Raw genomic sequence first — 17534 nt, forward strand, 5'->3', positions numbered from 1 at the left:
AATACACTGATTATCCCTGTAATCAGTATTTTGGGGGAGCTAATGCAGCAGGAGCCATTCACAGGGACACCCTTCGCTGGGGCAGACAGGACACAGTCGACCGATCATTTGGGGCTCGAGCACAGTAAAGCACTTTGCAAGGGGAGTCAGAAACCTGACACCCACATCAAGCTGTGCCAGCGCCTGGGGAAGGCTCAGGGCTGAGCAGCTTGTCTGGGCGCCAGACCTGCCTGGGCTTTCAAGGATGACCGGTGTAATTTTGGCCAAAATCTTCACTTATAGCAGAATAACTGCTATTTCAAGAGCAAGCTTCCAACTTTCCTGTTCAGGAGAAGGGAAAACACCTCTTCAACAGAGTTTAATGATGATCAGCAAAATTCAGTTTAAAGAGCATCTTGAATTTTTCAGCTGATAAATTGTCTGGCAGCTAAAGTCTCAAACAAAATAGCCTGGAAATAATATTACTATGGGATGTTTCCCTAAGGAATCTTGCTTGCTCAGTGCACCCCGTGTTTATGCACACTTCCTATTGGTATTGCTGTGATTTCCAAGACATTTCAGTCTAGTCATACTACATTCTGTACAGCCTCACGTGAACCACCAAGGTGATGTCAGTCCTGCTCCCGGTGTTCAGTCAGAACTGTTGAAAATTACTTGTGCTCAGTTTTATGTCACAGATTTAATTCAGATACAGATTAATAACCATCTTTCCTAACTGTATAGGGAAGCAATACTTAGGAGAGGACTATTTTTCACCTATGTGAGCTGTTTTAAAAGATTGATTTATATCATCTCAGAGATGTAGAGTCACAGGTCTGAGGAAATCGGCAACTTTGCTTTAAACTTTACTCCCCTGAGCACTGAATTCTTTCTGCAGCTGGTAGTTCCCTCCTCCCCTGATAACAGAAACTCCTTTTCCATTCAGAGCTTGAAGACTTTGCTTGTGGAATACACAATATAAAAGCAGTTGAAATTAGCATATGCGTGGGTTGAGAAGGGCACATACACAGTATTAAACCCTCAGAAAATTACCCAGTAGGCTTACTGATGATGATTTCAGAAGATACAAGGAAAGGGATGTTTTTTTATTTTTCTTTGTGGACTGGGAAATCTGATTTTTTTTTCCAGGAAACACAATTAAACTCCTCATTCCTCTCAAGCTTCAATGAAATTCCAAAGATTATCTGGTCTTCACAGAGGCCCTCACAGAACAGTTTTCATATCTGTCTAGAACCATTTGCAGTGAATTTTAGTAGTGACATGAACCCTTCTGTAACTGACCTTCAGAGCCAATACACAGCACAGCTTGACCAGCCCACTGGCTCCTTCTCCCCACACCATCATCACTACAGGTCTGTGGGTTCAGACAATTCTGCCATCAAATGGCCCTGAACCAGAACAGAGTCCAGACAGATTTTGGAAGTTACTCTCCCAAACCATAAAAGCCCAAAGCTTATGATGAAACACAGCTACACTGAAGATTCCCAAAATAAAAGCACTCAGATTATCTGTAGGACGTGATGCAAACAAGTGTGTGACTCCAGGAATCCTCCCACAAGGAATTAGGTTGTGGGGTCTCTGGCTTTCCACTAAGAAATAATTCGTGGTTTTCAGCGGAGGAAAATAAATGCCTTATTAATGACATGGTGTGGCAAGAACGATGCCGACTGTGCAGGTCAAGAGCCATAACTGCACGGCTGGATGCTGCTGCTCCTGGGCAGAGCATGGATGCCGGGAGCTGGAGGGATGTGTGGTGAGGAGATACTCAAGCTCCATCTAGTGGAAAATAAATCCCTGTAAGGTCAGATTTGGACACACAGTTGTTTGGAGTGATATGCACTAAGGAAAAGAAATAAATCAGGGTATGGACTCGATTCCCTGGGAGGGAATGTTCTCTTTTCTCTTTTGAAGGGAGTCAGGCTGTAATCATAACTGAAAAAATAAGTTAGGGCTAGGAAAAAAAGGAAAAAAACCCTGACTACCTATTGGGACTTAAGGATTTAAACTTCCTGCACATATATTTTACTCTTCTTGCTCCTGTCATATCCACCTTGAGCTTCTCACATTCTCTTACTTCTGTTTACAGCACTCCTGTCAGAGACCATATGCTGGCTGGCACAGGCTGACCATGCCAGTGCAACCAGGGAGAATTAAGGAAAAGCTCTTGTTCATTTGGCTCCACGCTCCCATATCAGAACAGGGTAGAAAAGCCCCCTTTCACATGCAGTGACACAGTCTTACTTCTATGAGTATGAAGAGTAAATGGCTTCGATGTTCTACTTGTACAAAGGGAGAAATGTGTGTGCTGGACTCACACAGACCCAGCCTACCTTGTCATTTGAAGGGTAGGAGCCAAAACAGGACATTGACCCTGTCCCTGCACCCTGGACTTGTATGATGAGAAGAACCACTAAGCTTGAGCCTGAATTGTCTCAAGATGCCTCGAGTTTCTCCTTGACTTCAGGGTTCCATTAATAGATGATGCATGTGTGTAAATCCTCCCTATGCCTCCAAAAAACCTTGATACAGAGTTTTAGAAAAATGGAGATAAAAACTTAATACCTTAGGGTATTAAAATCTCAGCACTTCTTTTACTGCAGAAGCTTTTTGCAGTATCTACTAATCCTTTTCCTCCATAAAACTCCATATCCTATCTCACAATATACTTTGCTGTGTTATTGCTAATCTTTAAATTTGTGCATGTTCTTCAGTAGGTGGACATTAACACAAGCACTGTGAGAGCATTGCACTTAGGGGATGCTGGATGTGCTGCTTTCAGCTGCAAAGTCAGGGTAAGGCAAGTCTCCTCCACCCCTGCCCACCCCACCGGCACCGTCAGCACCACAGGGCTGGAGCAGGAACTGCAGCAGGGGAGCAAGGAGATGCAGCAGGTTATATAGGGGAGGGGAATTTTTAACAGGGCTTTCTTACCAAAACCAGGTGATACATATGCAGGAAACAGCATCTCTTAGAAACCACCTCATTCTGCAAATGGTGAATGCTCCCTGTGTGTTGAAACTGCTCCTTCATCTCTTCTTTGCAAAAATGAAACAAGCAGAGAGAGAACTGTAAAGGCCAGTGCTACAAAGCCACAGGTGGTGTTGACAACACTTACAGGTTCACAGTGTCAGCTTTAGTTTTGTTCAAGTCTCTATCAGCAAAGATAAACTTGCCATGCTTTTCCTGATGTAAAACCCCACCATAGTATTTTTCCATTCAAGGATTTTTTTTTAAAGAGAGAAAATGGTAATGTTTGAATTAAACTGTATTTGCCCATGGAAATAATTTTTAGAAGCTTTGTGGCAGGCCAAATATAACACAGAAGTTCACTCTAAGTAGGGTACTTCTCCCTGTAGAACAGAACATTGTTCTGCTTATTCACATAGAGAACCTCTGGTGCATTTTCCTGTACTTTCACAATGAAAATAAAATGCTTGCAATAGTAAAAATGCAGTGGTTGATCATATTCTAAACACAAAGAACTGTTTCTAGAGATGAGACTTTTCTGCAGAGAAGGAACACCTCAAACCCCAATTTATGTATTAAAAAAGCAGTTAACTCTATGGGAGAAAGTAGGAAAAAAACCAAAGCCTAGAATTTGTGTGGGATAAGATATGAAACCACAAAAATTACTAATACTCCAGAGCATGCAAAGAGGCAGGCTGTGGAATCGCCAGACATATAGGACAGTTTAAGTCTGGTCTTATCTTTAAATCATCTGCATCTTTTCTCTTCTGCCTGTGCCCATTCTTGTCTCCTGCTAAAATAAGAAGCAAAGGAGATGCTGATACAGCCAGGACAGCATCCTTCAGTGTTTGGGTGCTGCTCTTTTCTGCTTCAAACGCAGCTGCAATCTCCTCTGCCTTTGTTTCACTTTATCAGTGGTGGAGGAGCTCACATCCTCCAAACCACTCAGTAACAAGAGAGTTTGTCCCTGCCTTGGGCCACTGCTTTATTATCAGAACGGTGAGAGAAGGCCTTAAAACGCTTGTCCAGCACTTTCATTTGTTGTTCTGTAATGTGGCTGCTGTAGTCGCTGAATATGTAGATTTAGAAGTAAGTTTCTAAAGCAGTGCTCCGGAGGTATTCGCGTTAATCCCATTATCTGATAAACGGATTTGTGAACACACCTCCCACCATCCTGCATTAATAGCTAACTCTCAGTCGCTCTAGGAAATGAAATTTAAATGCTTGTGAGAAGTTGATGGACCATATGTTCACAATCTTGGAATTAAACAAAACAAGTTTATGGAAAGTTGCAATGTTTTCAAGATCTTATCCCTTGCTCTCTCTTGCCAGCTCCCCATCTTTCAAAGTCATCAATTAGACCTGCTGCTGATTTCCTGCCCATTTGTTGAATGTGCTACTCCATGCAACTTGTCTTCCCTGAGGTGTGCTGGAAGCTGAGTAGCACAAGATCTGACCACTCCTGGAATTTAGGAAATGTAGATTCTGCTCCAAAGTTGGGCACTGGCTTCTGCTCCTGAGGAAGACATTCATTCTTTATCTTCTTCTGAAACACACCAAATCCTATAATATAGGGGGTTCAAATTTGCATTTTTACTCTAATATCTCTGTGGAGGGTATAGAAAAGCTTTTGCAGACCGGACAACCAGTTGATACTGAAATCAAACATTTTACATCCAGGCCATCAGTCTAAATTCAGTATAAGCTGCCAGCAATGCAGATCACTGGTTTTTGTTTATCTGTACTGAATGGATACAGAGACTGGACTTAGAGTCTCCTTATAAAGATATATTTTCAGGGAAGAGGCTTTTCAGTGCCCTCTGAATATTTATTATCAAAGCTATAGATTACTTCCTTGAAAACTTATGATGCCATAGATTGCAGGGCTACAGCAAAAGGATCCTACATCATCACCTCAGGGATTTGAGGGCAACGCACACAAGTTGCTGGGAACAGGCTGGAGTACAAAACTGTTATCTGCCCCACCTCTCCACATCCACAGCCATGGGGTACAGGAGGCTTTATAGCTTCCACTCCCAAAGCAGGGGCTCAGGGAAGCAGTGCTCACAGGCCAGAGAAAACCACCAGAACCTGCTTTTCCAGAGAAGCCAGCACAGTCTGCCCATGGGATCAAAAAGGGGGAAAGAGACCACAGGATAGAGTGCTCCAAATGCCCAAGGTGCAGCCACCTCAGCAGGGTGGAAGAGAGAGGAGGTGAAACCGGCAAGTCACACACTCAGCACTTGAGATGAGTCCTATGGGGTGTCCTTGTAGTGACAGGGAAATTCACACTCAGTGGAGAGAGGAGATTATTCCTCCCTGTCTTTTGCTTTTGATGGACAAAAGAGGCCATCTGGCCTCTTTTACTCTCCACAGATAAATTCTTGGGTCCTGAGGTCTTCCATCGCCCTTGGCTGGAGCCCACAGTTAACAACAGCACACTTGTTTTTGTAACCCACTTGACCAAAGAAGGAAAACGTCATTTCAAGTCCCACCAGTCCCAGCTCTAAGAGCGCGGCATTAGAGGCACTTGCTTTCTAAATCAAGCAGGAGAACCAGCTCAGCTGGGGGGTTCAAGCCCAGACTCGCATCCTGTGAAGGAGTCCAGCCTTTTGCTCGCCGGAGCGTTTTAAACGAAGGACCGGCTGCTCTCCTGTTACCAGGTGGGAATTGGGAGCGCTGGCATCTATCCCCGGCTCAAAGTGAGATTCCTGTTAAGATTCGTGTCAACACTGCTGAGAACCGGGATTTCTGTGAGCAGTTCCCCGGGGTGGGAGCTGGGCGGGATGCGGGAGCCGCAGCCGTGCACTGCCCGCCGCGGTCGCTAAAGGGAGCTCCAGGCTCAGAGCTCGGCTCTGCCTCCCGCTTCAAATGTCACCAAACCCGTTCTCTTCCCTCCTCCACTAACCAGGTACGTGGAATTAATGGGGCATTTACAGGGTCATTTGCGAAACGTAAATCTGCTCCTTCACTTTAGGTTTGCGACACAGCGGCTACAAACTCTTTGGGGAACGGGGAACACGTTGAGAAAATTTGAGATATGCACCATTTCACTGGGTATTTCCCGGGAATGTCTTCAAGATGTATTGTATTTTCGAGCCGAACTCTGTAATTGGTGTAAAAACCACCTACAGCCTAAGCTTGTCAAGAGAGGCTCAATAAACCTCCAGTTCTGGTGATCAATTTTTGAAGGCTAAGAGTTTAAAAATGTAGCTACGCACCACATAGAGCTTGGGACAGAAAAACACGTTTGAAATAAATTATCTCCACTGATTTAATGTGACCGGCTTTGAAGGGGTGCTGTGTAACACCGGAATATTTCGGTCGCAAAGGCGGTATTTGCCGAGGGGCACATCACCCTGTCACAGGAAAGCACACGGCAGCCTCGCATTCCTGTAGCATCGTCAGTGCAATCAGTGCCCACCGGTGCCAAAACATTGCGACAGGTAAGCAGGGCAGTTCAGAAGAAACACCCCATGACTCTTGTAACCAGGAAAACAGCACCAACCCCGCCCCCCCCCCCAAAAAAACCCAACAAACCAACCCAAAACCAAAAACAAACAACAAACAAAAAACCCAAACAAAGACCTAACTGTTCTGCAATGGCAGCGTGATTTAAACACCAAGCAGCAAAACCCCCCAGGGAACAGCATCTGCTTCGTGGCAAGCACAGCCTCCCAATTTAAGTGTCCCTGAGGCAAAAAAATCAAAACCTGTAAGGACCTCCAAAGGCAGTGATGGCTGGGAAGGGCGGCTCCCGGGGCTGGGGACCAGGCAGGAGAGTATTTCTCACTTTAAGTGTTTCTAGCAGGTGATGAAGCTATAAAAGCTACTCTTCTGGTATGAGCAGTGGTACCCTTCCCAGTTTTGCTGGCCCTCCTGAGGGAGCCCTGATTAGCCAGTTTTGTTCAGTCACTGCTGGAGTTAACTGTTTATTAAGAAGTGAAATACCTTGTTTTCTACAGTCTCTTCCCACAAAAAAATAAAAATACAAACCCATGGACTTTGGGGGACTGCTTAGAAACAGGTGACCTTGAGATATTTTTGCATGTTACTTGTCTTGAAGAGACTCCCAAGTCAGTAATATATTCATTATCATTATTCATTTAATGCAAAGCAGTACATATGGTGCAGAAAGCAGCAGGGGCGAGCAGGCAGTCTCAGAAAGAGCTGAGAAATGTCTGAGAGGAAGGAAATTCCCACAACTTGCCTGTCTGCCATGCCAAGCCTGTGCCTGTACAGATGCAAAGCTATGGGTATCCCAGACAATTCATGATCCATTTGTTTATAATTACTACCAGCATTTACAGGAAAAAGGGAGGTTTGTTTTTCTTAAGGGCTATTTACTTCAGCTATGGCTCCTCACCTGAGCAGCTGCAGCTACAATGAAGATAACGGACAGTTTCCATCCCAACTTTGGAAAAACTCCAGCCAATTCCAAGGTGATGGCCTGAACATTACTTAGCCACCCATTAGGGAGAATAAAATCCTCCAATCAAATCCAATAAGAAACCCCTAAAACCAGACCCTGCTCTTAATAAGACAGGGTTATCTGCTGCTAACCCTGGCTGACTGCTCTCCACAGGGCACGAGTAGATGTGCCATCAGGAGGGAGGTGGGAAAGAACAACCTCCCTTAGTTCACACAAGTGCAGGAGAGCTCATTATGTGCCCTGCTGCCTATTGCTGCGAGAGGTTAGAAATGCTTCTTTATTTCCCCTGCCCTAATGCACTTGCTGCCTTCCCCATTCTGTTTATTTTGTGCCAAATGACAATCAGCCATGTGAAGCATTATTCCCTTATTCCCCAGCCTCCTTTCTGAGGTGAGCACAGTCCTGAAAACAGGAGCAACTTCCAAAAAAAAAAAAAAAGAAATAAAAAGAAATGAAAAAAAGGAAAAAAATTACTGCAACATCAATTTCTATTCAAATCGCTTGGCACATTCCTGCAGTTCTTTTGCTGGAGACCAGGGTTCACTTCCAGCTCCCCAGCCTTCAATACCTCGGGACAGTGAGTGCTGGCACAAACTGAAACCTGGTGACCTTCCTTTGAGAATATTAAGACTTGCTGGAGTTTCTGTGAGGTTAATCGATTCCACTCAGTCCTCTCTTGTGAAATTCTCGGACAGGAGAGAATAAGGAGATAAAAAGCCAAGGGAGATTTTCATGCAATCCTTATAGCCTCAAGATTGCTTCAGTTTTTAATGGTGTTTGTCTCAGTCTCACCACCTTTGGAAAGTGTGCTGCTAGATACTCAAATTACTCCTTAAATAAAAACCCCTGAATACTGAGCTGCACTTCTAATTTGCCAAGACCACCCAGTCTGCGCCATGTTTGAAGTACTACACAGCAAGTTACGGTGCAACATCATGTGAGTTACTAGAACCACTCGAGATCCCAAAACTTTGTGAAGATATTTACCTTGTACAGCCTGGTACTCGAAGAGCATTGAGTGCAAGGAAATTTGAGTGGTTATAGACACATGGAAATTGGCATATTAAACACTGGCCCATGGAGCCGTCCAGGCAACACGGAACCTGATCAAATTGCCAAACCCTCTGCCCTCTTTGCCACAATTTCTGTTGACTGGGCACTCACAAATGCAGTTTTGTTACTGAAAGTTCCTAACTCCTCATCACTTTGCAGCAGCTGGAGCTCAGTGGTGCCTCTGTATTTTTCTGCTGCTGATGGAAAACATGGACTGGCCTCCAGACCTTCCTCTTCTCCCTCACATTGTGAATTGAACCACGACTGGGGCAGTGGTGGACCTTTGTCTAATGTGGACATTTCACATGCAGCAAAGGCAAATGCTACATCAGTGAAATACTGTAGGAAGCAAAGCACTAACATCCCCTGAGCTCCTCCCTGGGTAAACTGGTCTCCAAAAGGCTGTCCTTTCAAAGGCAATGCTCTTGTACTGAAGTTTGGCCACACTTTGGATTGTGTACAGTACTGGGCACAGGAGTGCTTGAGTTGTGCACACGACTGGGCTGAACTGGTCACTGTCCAGCTCAGAGCCAGCAAGGAGCACCAGTAGCCTCAGCGCCCCAGCATTTACGGAGCTGTGGAACGCACAAGGCATTGTTAAAAACAATCTGGCCAAAAGGATTTTTCTGCTGCTAAACCATCCCCATTCCAATGTCTGCACCTTGCCTTATGTGATCAGTGCTGCCTGCGATTTGATCAGGATCACTTTACCCTGCAGGTCCCCAACCATCCCAGCCAGCAGCATCAGCAGGAGGATCCACATGGAATAACTGGGCAAGGACTGCTGGCGCAGGCTGGCTCTGCACAGCATTCAAATCCCTAAATAGCAGCATGAATAAAAATAGTTCAGTTTGGACATCTAAAAACCAAAATGGGGTAGGAATATATTTAAATCAAGAGGTAGTTTCTGAAATGCAGTGTGATTCCTAATTATTTGCCACTGTTCGTGAGGTTGTACTGAGAGATGCTACTTCACCTCATCACTTTTAAAGTGCTACACAAATGTAACACAAATAACTCACATTTTGAGCAACAATCTTTCCATTCTTTCATCTTAACAATCTTCATTTTTCTTCTAGGTTACAGACACTGATTAAGAGTGCTATATAATCTTTGGATTCATCTGTCCAACAATCATCTAATTAATTAATCATTGATAATTAAAATGACCTTCTTTTGACTGATACCTGATCTCAGAAAAGTTCAAAAGAAACTTGACACATGTTGTGTCATGTTCCAGTATAACCCACGACAGGTATGTTATCATGTTATGCCACATCTGGTTTCCAGAGAACAAAATCAACTGAGGAACAAATTAAAGGAGGAACCAGTTGTACACACATCAGATCAAACCAGTTCAAATATCTGGCAACATACAGGAGCAGGAGAACTTCCAGTGTACTTGCAGGACCATCATTAACCCCAGAAACAGCATTATTTTTGGATATGTCTAAGCAGGGACATCTGATAACAGCATATTATCTGGGCAATCCCTGCCGTACTTAGATGCTACAAGAACCCTCTTTAGAGAAAATCTGATTAAAATCTCAGATAAACTGGCAAGAGGGAAAAGTATTCCTCATGTTTTGCCTGTACAAGTACTGAGAGCCCATAGCCATTGAATCTGAGATGTGCAAACTACGAAAAAAATGCATGGTCTGGCCATCCTACACCTCCTGCGATTCTCTTAAGCAGCTCCGTATCTTACATAGGATCTGCAGACTGACCCACACCCCCTCTGTTGTAGTTCCTGGTCACTGCAGCGAGGGAAAAAGACTCCCAGGTGCCTCAGATGAAACACCACCATGAAAATCTCAGTCCTCCAACCACACTAAATAATGCTGTTCAGGAAAAGCTGCTTCCTCCATCCCATGGGCAGTCCAAACCTCAGATGGGGAAATCCATGTGCTTCAAAGGTTCAGGGCACTTGGCTCTCATTCACCTTTTTTAGGTGTTTCCTTCTCATAGCTTCCACCAATGCACAGCCCTGACTTCACTTTTAAAATTAAAACGCAGCAATAGCATTTACTTCTTTCTTCATGGATATTTTGTCAATTTGAGGAGGAAAAGCATTTTTTGGGAACAATAGTTCAGCTACAGAGTTGGAGTCCTGCCCTCCTTACAGGAGCACAGTTGAGGAACATTTCCATTGAGTAAGTTTATGGATGAAAACAAATAAACATTTACCTTTTTTTTTGTTGAGGCTAAGTAGGAGCTTTTTGAAAAAAAAAATGCAAAAAGTGAACCAAGGGGTTTTGTGGCAGAAAATCTATAGAACATAGTAAGTTGTGGGTCTCCTTCCAACGTGATATTGGTTTTCAGTATATAATTAATAACAAGAAAACTGTATTCTTACTTTGGGGTCTGCATCAGCATCCTGGAACAAAAACAACCATAAATTAGCATCAATTATGTATTACAGTTCCAATTAACCTGGCTGACACTGATACACTTTAACAAGGTACACTTAGATAAAAGAAGCAACTCTCTAATTACTTGGAACAGGACCTCCTGACCCATTCTGCTCTTTTATCCCAATGCCAACCTAATGAGGAAGGAAGTGTGAGATAGGAAACTGTGCATAAGGCAAAGCTGTAGCACCACAAAATGCCCCTTGAGAAATGATTTTACCTTCTTACTAATGATTAATACTTTATTGCTCTCAGTGCCTTTTAACTGTTTTAGGAAGAAGTGTTTTTGAGGCTGAAATTGCTAATGTTCATTTTAGTGTGGAAATCTGCCATCTAATGAAAGTCCTGGTCACACGTTCCTTCTCTGTGACACACCACATACACATAATTTGTGATGGCAGCACCCAGGGTTCCTGTACACAGATTTAAAGTAAAGTATCTTGGTCCAGGCATGAGTGATGATCACAATTAATTTTACACCTTAACCAGAACAGTTGGTTTAAGCATATTTTTCAGCACTGAAATTTTATGCAAATACTGAGGGCAAAAGGTAGACCTGTGTAAAACCTGTGCTGCCTGTAAGGAGAACAACATCAAGGTGAGGAGCAAGAGTGGAATCAGGAAGGTGTTTATGGAGCATCTAGTAAGGCACAACTTTTTTCTTCCTTTCTATGTTCCTTGAAATCAGGTAACTCCAGATACTATACCCAGGGCAATACATCCAGAGGCATCTCCTCTCCCTTACAAAACAACAGGTGGTTGTAGTGTCCAGTCCAGCAGTCTGCTCTAGTTCAGTTCTGTTCAATGCTCAACTCTTCTACCCTAGACTGACCCAACAGACTTTGAACGTAAGCAGTTATGCAAAGGGCAAAGAGAGCTGTTTTTTTTCTAGTGTTGTGTTTTTTAAAATCACTTAAAAATGTTGTACTCTACCACTGAAGAACAGTTCCCCAAAGCAAGGCAATTTCTGTAATGAGAACTGCAGAAGAACTAACTTGTCTTTGAAGAACAATCTTTTCTCAGTGCCAATTCTTTCTCTGTGTCTCGTTATCAGCATTTTAAATAGTTTTAAGTTAGTGTTGATGCTGACCCCTTCTTTGTGGTTGTCCACTGCAATACAGTTGGAGTCTTGGCTTTCACACTTGATCTCCCACTAGCCACACAAGTCTGACTTCTGTCCTTTTGGGGAAGAGGTGTTGGTGGAATCCATCAGAGGCACCTCCTAATTATAGTCACAGTCTTCAAAACTCAGAGGGAAGCAAACTCGTCATTGAGATTTCAGCTGGATGATTCCTGAAGTGAGTGCTTTGCTGGGCCCTTGCAGTCAAAGGTTATCTTCCACGTAAGCCATGTCAAAATTTAAACTTAAACACATTGGGTCATGCTCTTCCCTACATGGAATTTCACTGCAGAGGGAAGGAGATTTTCCTCTAGTGCTGCCGAAACACACAGCACTAGAAGAGAATTTCAGCACCTCCAAGCCTGGAATCACAACTCCTTTCCCAAACTATTGCCGTTGGATGTAATGTGCTCCATTAGCAAAAGCAGTCAGCAGACAATTCCCTAAATTACAGCTTCTCCAGAAAGACTTTCAGAATTCCTTTGCTTTGGTTGGGAATTTTGTCTCTGTCATTTTCCTTCCAACTTTGAGCAATTCTTCCAAAGCCAGCAGAGAATGAAGACAAACCTAAAAGAAATTCTTTAGTTGCTAAAAGGGTCAGAGTCAGGTCATCTGCAAGATTTGAACAGTTCATCGATGCCCCAAGCTAACGCTGCCATGTGCATTATTCTCCTCCCCTGCATTTTCTGCAGGAATATGTCTGGATCATTCAAGTAGTTTGTGAAGATTGAAAAAAGTTATACAATCAATTTTGGCCTTTTGTGACATCCCTAGCGACTTCAGTAAGCCCTTGTGGAAAAAGGCCCATCCACAGTTCATACGTGATGCACACCCCTTGATCCAGCCCCATTTAAACCAAGGTCTAGTTGAAACATCTGTGGGAATTGAATCAGACTGACAGACTATTATATGTGCACCATAGGGGACTCGCTCATAAGTCTCTTGTGGCAAACATGCTACTTATACAGTATCCCATTCAGATAAGTGACCTACTTATTGGTTGCATGTTGTAAGCTATTTTGACGAGAGCAATGTGATCCTTGCTGTTCTTTGCTTTGACTAAACTTTAGCCTTTGGGTATAAGAAGAGGGAAATTTGACATCCATGTAATAGAGGACAGCCATATACATTCAGAGTGGGATTTTCAAAACCATTCATAACAGCAGAAGGGAGAAAAAATAAACGCACAAAGCTTTGATTCTCACAGCAACACGGTCACTTAGTAAATATCTAAGTGGCTTTATTCTCTATCACACTGGAATGGGCCTAAGTCCTGGGAAAATAGGACAATTATTTGGTATTGCATGGCTGCAGGTACACAGGAACATTAAGGAATATCGCCTTCTCTATTTCTTACCATTTGAAGGGAAAAAGTCCAATTTTACTAGAGTATTACAAATGTGAAAAGAGGGTAAAGGACAGGGCTTCAACTTTTTTTGGTTAGTTTGTTCTATTGATTAAATAAGTCCATCATCTTCTCTGCAAGACTTTGCTTAGGAGTGAACAGATGTAAAATCCACCATAGCGTATCCAAAGAAAAACACCTTTTTAAAATGACACAGAGATGGAAAAAAGTCAGTCCTTGAGATCTTATCTCTTTCCCTTCCAGCTTTACCCCTCCATTGTTTTATTCAGAGCAAATTGTGATCCAACTGCAGGAGGGGCTGTCCTTATCAGCCAGGGCTGCCGTGGCGCACGTGCCTCAGCACGGGGTACAAATACACACACCCTGGCTCCATTGGTGAGCAGCTTGTGAAAGCCCTTCAAAACTCTTCAGTTAGCCAAGGGTGACAGTTTACTCAATCTTTTGTAGCTCCCCTGACCCTGCCTCGTTCAATGGAAAGCTTTTTCCCCCCTCTCCCCCCCGTCCTAATTCCTCCCACTACCTCTTTTAGAGGAACGAGAGAAAATTTAAGTGCCCTGCTTTTACACCCAGCTTGCTGCTTGCGTGCAGTCAGGCCAGCTGCCTCGCCAGATCTCCACTGCATTGTTGATATGCTCCTCTTGTGCCAAGACAAAATTTATAAATAGATTTGCCCAGTCAGTAAGCCCTTTCTCTTTAGAAAGACAGGGATTCAGGCAAAAAGAGGATTATTGATAACATGCAACATCTTTATTATAGCAGAGACTGCTACTGCTACTATAGTTAAGGACCTGTCAGCATTTCCATTGTAAGGTTTTTTTTTTTTTTTTTGTGCAAAGGTTTAACTTGGCAGTAAAAAATTAAATATACTTGAGGCTGGACTTTTTCTTGCAAGAATTCAGCAAGAGTGTTAGGCACAGAGCTTTCTCCCCTCCCTAATTAACAGTGAATTCAATGAGTTTTAGAGCTTCTCTTGTGAATATGCCTCTCCTGTTTTCTGAGCAGTGATGAGTAACACCTGATCCACCATCACATATTATAGAGCAGAGAGAAGAGCACAGGGCAAACAGAGGGCCAAATCCTGCTCTCATTAGTAGTGGTGCTTGAATAGCATTTGGCCATTACAGGAACACGGTTTTGGCTAAGTTCCCATATTTTCCTCTACCAAAAAACAGCAGAGGGAGATGCTAAAAAAAGTCCTTTCAAAATCATCTCATTTAGGTAGTTAATTTTCCTTGCAATGCAAGCTGGTAGGACAGCACAATCTGCCAAGTGATGAATGCGTCTTGGGAGTCACCAGCCCCACCCCTCTCCCCTTGTAGTCTGTGCCTCTCTTCAGCCTCTGGCAAGTTGCTTAATTTCTGCTCTGCCTCAGTTTCAGGATTCAGGATGGAAAACAGTAAAACTCACACAAATGGTTTTGCACACAGGATTCATTCTGCTGCAGCTCAAGCACTTTCTGGCAGGAAATAATCCGGCTCTCTTGGACTTCAGCAGTAATTAGCCCGAGTGCAAAGCCACAGCTTGTTACTGCAGAGTTGCTGCCTTCCCTAGGCTTGTGTAACTTCAGTAGACTTGAGGACAGGACTGCTAAAATACTGCAGTGTGCACACAAGAGTTTCCTCAAAATAAGGCCATCTTTGCTTTAAACCATGCTCACATACACATGGAAGTAAGCAGCAATGTGTCCTCTGATCAATTTTTTCCTCTTTTCTCCTCTCCAGGTTTAAAAAAAGAGGAATAAAGTATTCATGCATTTTCATGGTTTTCACATCTTCTGGGGGAAAAAGAAGAAAAAAGAAGCATATGTTGAAATTCAGCCACTGATATTTGCTAAGATTTATGAAAAAAGAGTGGTAAATCGACTGGGGTCTGCATGGAGGAGTGGTAGACGTATTTTCCTCTGCCTTGCTTCTCAGTGGGATGCTGAATGTCTTTTTCTCACAACTAATACAGCAGAACATTTTGCTTTAAGGATCTGAACAACTTTGCTCCCTCTCAGCCTGAAGTTATACCCTTAATATTAGGAGAATGTGGGCCTTTCTCAGGGTTCTTTAAGCCCAGTGTATGTTACATAAAGTCCTTTACACACATGGCACAAAACATTCTTTCACTTGTGTCTCTCAACATTTGTATTTGTGGTCAACTGAGTAGTATCTTTTGTGTGCTGATTCCTACAAAAGAATAATACTAGTCTGTTTTGTCTGTTGACAAGATCTTCAAATCCTACTGCCCCTCTGACACATTAAAACAGTGCATTTCTGTCTAGTTTTATTTTTATGATACGAGGATTTAGCTAAGACTTTGACACCATGGAAACTAGACACAGGACACAATCCTGTTCTATCTAAATATACCCCCTGACTTTCAATCACACTTGCCTCTTTTATATTTCATGAAAACCGCTCTTTACCTTCCTCCATCTAGGCAAGTTTTTTTGGCCAGCAGGATCACCTTGGGCCCACTCTTAGCTTTCATCACCAGCCATTACCACTTCAAGAGAGAATCTCATGCACTGAGTGGAGGGGAGGCAATACAAGAAAACGGGCCCTGAAATTTGATGTAGCATCACTGAGATAATTCTCAAAGAAATTGAATGTTAAATGGAAAGCAACTTTTACCCCTCCTAAGTGCCAAATGCAACTTTAATTAAGCAAAGCAGATCAGCTTTTTCCTTGTGCTGTAACAAGAAAGGACCATCCCTTTCTTAACCCACCAGCTCCACTATAGATCTTTGGTATTTTCTATTACTGTCCTTGGGCATTAGTTTTTCATGGCTAGTTACAGCCCACAATCATAATGCTCATTTATACTTCTTATCTACAGGGCTACAACATCACCACTACTCTTTTTTTAAGCCACCAAATTATCCCTTTGTCATAGCTCACAGAGGTTCTGCTTGAGTAAAAGAGGTGGGAGGGACAAGCTTGAAATGCAACTTGATGAAAACACATTTCCCATTTCAGTGTGGAGTCAGATAGCTGCACTTCTGGAGACAAAAAAGCTATACCTGTCTCTTAAAACCAGCTTTGTGGACTGATGTGGATTTTCCTCCCACTGTGAAATCGGGACACAAAATTGAGGCCAGAGTCAGGAAACTTAATGTAGTTATCAGGTAGCCCTGGTGGAAGCATGGGTGCACACAGTCCTCAGAATGCAAGATGGAGCTACCTCTCCATTCCTTTCTACCAGACACAGCAAAAAGCCCTAGGAAGGCCAAAAAAAATTCCCGTCCAAAAAAAATTGAGTATTTCTTCCCACCACGGGCTGGCTGGCTATTTTTGAGCAGCTTGTTTTAAGTGTCAACATGTGTTATTTTGCCTGGCCAACACAAGTGAGCTGATAGCTGAATGAATGAAGCAGGCAAGACATGCAGGAGGAGTTAGAACAAATGTCTTAAATTTTTGAGCCTGTCTGTTTTGCCACTGACCCATGGAGTGAGGAGCTGTGTCAGCTAATCACCTAGCTGGCCACTGCCGACAGACAAATACCTCGTGGTGACATCTGATGGGAGTTGTTACAAAGCACCAACATTTCAGGGCTTTGAGCCGAGGCTGAGCCAGCGCCCAGCAAGTGCTCAACAACACACATGCAAAACACCCAAAAGTGTTCAGATGAATTCCTTAAAGAGTGTTTACTTGGGCATTTTTATCCTAAACCAGTGATGATAACTAACTGATTAATGATATCACAGCCATCAAAAGCGATAGCTTGTTTTCAAGGAGCATCCAACAATAACTTGCTGCTTTTACGGCTTTAATTGTAAAAGCAAATAATTACATCCTTTTCAAGGCTTAAAGAGAATTGTAAACAGAACTGTAAACAGAAACTATGAAAATTCTCCAGCACAACACCCATTTTTAAATGGCCACTTTTCCTAAGAAAAAAAAAAAAAAAGCTTGTAACAACTCTGTTTCAGGTACATATTCAGGAACTAATTACTGATATGGACAGTACCCAGATCATCAGATGAGGCTCTGCTCATCATCAGGGTGTCTTGACCCATGGATGGAATTGGCCCACAAAATTTTTTTTTAATCATGTGCAGTGCTGGCCACACTGGGAGGAATGCAGATGACCTCAGGACTGAGTCAGTTCCTCTGTCATTACTCTACAAACCACTGCAGTGGCTGGTTCATTTTTCTTCTTTCGAGTTCCCCTCCCAGCATCTGATAAATCTCATATTCT

The 17534-nt window shown here is 43.0% G+C and overlaps 1 long non-coding RNA gene across 1 annotated transcript; it reads left to right on the top strand.

Annotated features, from left to right (window-relative positions):
* Positions 1–5465: 5465 nt before the first annotated feature.
* On the top strand, positions 5466–17227 carry LOC116449072. Its single transcript, XR_004242226.1, has 3 exons — positions 5466–5878; positions 9532–9707; positions 15071–17227. It is a non-coding gene; the product is annotated as an uncharacterized LOC116449072 (long non-coding RNA).
* Positions 17228–17534: the final 307 nt, after the last annotated feature.

The sequence above is a fragment of the Corvus moneduloides genome, chromosome 10 (genome assembly GCF_009650955.1).
Source record: "Corvus moneduloides isolate bCorMon1 chromosome 10, bCorMon1.pri, whole genome shotgun sequence".
Classification (NCBI taxonomy): domain Eukaryota; kingdom Metazoa; phylum Chordata; class Aves; order Passeriformes; family Corvidae; genus Corvus; species Corvus moneduloides.